The sequence below is a fragment of the Papio anubis genome, chromosome X (genome assembly GCF_008728515.1).
Source record: "Papio anubis isolate 15944 chromosome X, Panubis1.0, whole genome shotgun sequence".
Classification (NCBI taxonomy): domain Eukaryota; kingdom Metazoa; phylum Chordata; class Mammalia; order Primates; family Cercopithecidae; genus Papio; species Papio anubis.
Window position 1 is genome coordinate 31,805,021 of NC_044996.1, and position 4,518 is coordinate 31,809,538.

General features: G+C 43.8%; 1 pseudogene across 1 annotated transcript; it reads left to right on the forward strand.

Annotated features, from left to right (window-relative positions):
• The first annotated feature begins 1,754 nt into the window (after positions 1 to 1,754).
• On the forward strand, positions 1,755 to 3,845 carry LOC101016199 (annotated as a pseudogene). Its single transcript, XR_642146.3, has one exon. The product of XR_642146.3 is annotated as a heat shock cognate 71 kDa protein-like (transcript).
• The last annotated feature ends 673 nt before the right edge of the window (positions 3,846 to 4,518 follow it).

Consider the following 4,518-nt stretch of genomic DNA (forward strand, 5'->3'; position numbering starts at 1 on the left):
GTTTTGGTGTGGACGTCCTTTTTGTTGACGTTGATACTATCCCTTTCTGTTTGTTAGTTTCCCTTCTAACAGTCAGGCCCCTCTGCTGTAGTTCTGCTGGATTTTGCTGGAGGTCCACTCCAGACCATGTTTACCTGGGTATCACCAGCGGAGGCTGCAAGCAAAGATTGCTGCCTGTTCCTTCCTCTGGAAGTTTCATCCCAGAGGGGCACCCGCCAGATGCCAGCCAGAGCTTTCCTGTATGAGTTGTCTGTTGACCCCTGCTGGGAGGTGTCTCCCAGTCAGGAGGCATGGGGGTCAGGGACCCACTTGAGGAGGCACTATCCCTTAGCAGAGCTCGAGCTCTGTGCTGGGAGATTTGCTACTCTCTTCAGAGCCAGCAGGCAAGAACGTTTAAGTCTGCTTAACCTGTGCCCACAAGAACTGCCCCTTCCCCCAGGTGCTCTGTCCCAGGGAGATGGGAGTTTTATCTATAAGCCCCTGACTGGGGCTGTTGCCTTTCTTTCAGAGATGCTCTGCCGAGAGAGGAGAAATCTAGAGAGGCAGTCTGGCTACAGCAGCTTTGCCAAGCTGCACTGGGCCCTGCCCAGTTCAAACTTCCCAGTGGCTTTGTTTACTCTGTGAGGGGAAAGCTGCCTACTGAAGCCTCAGTAATGGCAAATGCCCCTCCCCCCACCAAGCTTGAGCATCCCCGGCCGACTTCAGACTGCTGTGCTGGCAGCAAGCATTTCAAGTCAGTGGATCTTAGCTTGCTAGGCTCCATGGGAATGGGATCCGCTGAGCTAGACCACTTGACTCTCTTGTTTCAGCCCCCTTTTCAGGGGAGTGAACGGTTCTGTCTCGCTGGCATTCCAGGTGCCACTGGGGTAAAAAAAAACTCCTGCAGCTAGCTCGGTGTCTGCCCAGATCGCCACCACCTTGTGCCTGAAACACAGGGCCCTGGTGGTGTAGGCACCCAAGGGACTCTCCTGTTCTGCAGGTTGTGAAGACCATGGGAAAAGCATAGTATCTGGGCTGGAATGCACCATTCCTCATGGCACAGTCCCTCACAGCTTCCCTTGGCTAGGGAAGGGAATTCCACAACCCCTTGCACTTCCACACCCTGCTTTGACTTCCCCTCTGTGGGCTGCACCCACTGTCTAACCAGTCCCAATGAGATAAGCTGGGTACCTCAGCTGGAAATGCAGAAATCACCCACTTTCTGCATTTGATCTCATTGGGAGCTGCAGACCAGAGCTGTTCCTATGTGGCCATCTTGCTAGCCACCTCACCCACAAAACAAATCTTAATAAAATTTTAAAAAATTAAAATCATATATAGTATCTTCTCAGATCACAGTAGAATAAAACTAGAAATCAATGCCAAAAGACACCCTCAAGACTACAAATAAATGGACATTAAACAATATGCTTGTGAATAATTTGTAGGTTAATAATGAAATCAAATTGAAAGTTAAGAATTTTTTCAAAATGAATAACAGTGACAAGTTATCAAAACTTCAGGAATACAGCAAAAGCACTGCTAGAGGAGTATTTACAGCGCTAAATGCCTACATCAAAAAGACAGAAAGTTAACAAGTCTATTATAGACAACTTACTGTTACACCTCAAGGAACTAGAGAAACAAGAACAAATCAAACCCAAAGTTAGCAAAAGAAAAAAATAACAAATATTAAAGCAGAACTAAATGAAATTGAAAGCAAAAAAATGAATAAAACATAAAGTTGGTTCTCAGAAAAAACAAAGAAAATGTATAGCCCAGTAACTAGATAAACCCAGAAAAGAAGAGAGAAGATTCAAATAAGTTCAATTTGAAATGAAACTGTAGTTCATTGAGCTTGCCTGCAGCTCTCAGGGTTCCTGTGGCTTTCTTTGTTGTTGCAGCCAGGCCTGCATGCCAGCAACCATGTCAAAGGGACCTGCAGTTGGTATGGCTCTTGGCCCCACATACTCTTGTGTGGGTGTTTTCCAGCAGGGAAAAATAGAGATAATTGCCAATGATCAGGGAAACCGAACCATTCGAAGCTATGTCACCTTTGCGGACACTGAACGATTGATCGGTGATGCCTCAAAGAATCAAGTTGCAATGAACCCCACCAACACGATTTTTGATGCCAAACATCTATTTGGATTCAGATTTGATGATGCTGTTGTCCAATCTGATATGAAGCATTGGCCCTTCATGGTGGTGAATGATGCTGGCAGGCCTAAGGTCCAAGTAGAATACAAGGGAGAGACCAAAAGCTTCTACCCAAGAGGAGGTGTCCTCTATGGTTCTGACAAAGATGAAGGAAATTGCAGAAGCCTACCTTGGGAAGACTATTACTAATGCTGTGGTCACAGTGCCAGCTTAATTTAATGACTCAGCATCAGGCTAACAAAGATGCTGGAACTATTGCTGGTCTCAATGTACTTAGAATTATTAATGAACCAACTGCTGATGCTATTGCTTACAGCTTAGACAAAAAGGTTAGAGCAGAAAGAAACATGCTGATCTTTGACCTGGGAGGCGGCACTTTTGATGTGTCAATCCTCAATACTGAGGATGGAATCTTTGAGGCCAAATCTACAGCCAGAGACACCCACTTGGGTGAAGAAGATTTTGACAACCGAATGGTCAACCGTTTTATTGCTGAGTTAAAGCACAAGCACAAGAAGGACATCAGTGAGAACAAGAGAGCTGTAAGACGCCTCTGTACTGCTTGTGAACGTGCTAAGAGTACTCTCTCTTCCAGCACCCATGCCAGTATTGAGATCAATTTTCTCTCTGAAGGAATCGACTTCTATACCTCCAGTACCCATGCCTGATTTGAAGAATTGAATGCTGACCTGTTCCATAGAACCCTGGACCTGGCAGAGAAAGCCCTTCGAGATGCCAAACTAGACAAGTCACAGATTCACAATATTGTCCTGGTTGGTATTTCTACTCATATCCCCAAGATTCAGAATCTTCTCCAAGACTTCTCCCATGAAAAATAACTGAATAAGAGCATCAACCCTGATGAAGCTGTTGCTTATGGTGCAGCTGTCCAGGCAGCCATCCTGTCTGGAGACAAGTCTGAAAATGTTCAAGATTTGCTGCTCTTGGATGTCACTCCTCTTTCCCTTGGTATTGAAACTGCTGGTGGAGTCATGACCGACCTCATCAAACATACTACTACCATTCCTACCAAGCAGACACAGACCTTCACTACCTATTCTGACAACCAGCCTGGTGTGCTTATTCAGGTTTATGAAGGTGAGCATACCATGACCAAGGATGACAACCTGCTTGACAAGTTTGAACTCACAGGCATACCTCCTGCACCCTGAGGTGTTTCTCAGATTGAAGTCACTTTTGACACTGATGCCAATGGCATCTTCAATGTCTCTGCTGTGGACAAGAGTACAAGAAAAAAGAGTAAGATTACTATCACTAACGACAAGGGCCATTTGAGCAAGGAAGACATTGAACATATGGTCCAGGAAGCTGAGAAGTACAAAGTTGAAGACAAGAAGCAGAGGGACGAAGTGTCATCCAAAAATTCACTTGACTCCTGTGAATTCAACATGAAAGCAACTCTCAAAGATGAGAAAATTCAAGGCAAGATTAACGATGAAGACAAACAGAAGATTCTGCACGAGTATAATGAAATTATCAACTGGCTCAATAAGAATCAGACTGCTGAGAAGGAAGAATTTGAACATCAGCAGAAACAGCTGGAGAAAGTCTGCAACCCCATCATTACCAAGCTGTACCCGAGGGCAGGAGGCAAGCCAGGAGGAATGCCTGGGGGATTTCCTGGTGGTGGAGCTCCTCCCCCTGGTGGTGCTTCATCAGGGCTCACCATTGAAGAGGTTGATTAAGTCAACACAAGTATAGATGTAGCATTGTTCCACACATTTAAAATATTGAAGGATCTAAATTTGTAGCAAATTCTGTGGCAGTTTTAAAAAGTTCAGCTGCTATAGTAAGTTACTGGGCATTCTCAATACTTGAATATGGAACGTATGCACAGGGGAAGGATATAACATTGCACTTTATAAACACTATTGTATGTGGAAAAATGCAAAGTCTTAAATAAAACTATTTAAAATTGGCAAAAAAAGAAATGAAATGGTAAACTTTACAACTGACTCCACAGAAATACAAAGGATCATTCAAGACTATTATGAAAACCTCTATGCACATAAACCAGAAAATCTAGAAGAAATGAATAAACTCCTGGAAACATACAATCCCCCTAGCTTTGATCAAGAAGAAATAGAAATCCTGAACAGATCAATAGCAAGCAGTAAAATTTAATCAGTAATTTAAAGAAAGGAAACCACTGCCCACAACAGCAACAACAACAAAAGCCGAGGTGGACCACAAGGATTCATAGCTGAATTCTATCAGACATTCAAAGAAGAATTGATGCCAATCCTACTGAAACTATTTCAAAAGACTTAGAAGGAGGGAATCCTCCCTAACTCATTCTATGAAGCCAGTATCACACTGATACCAAAACCAAGAAAGGACACAACAACAACAGCAAAA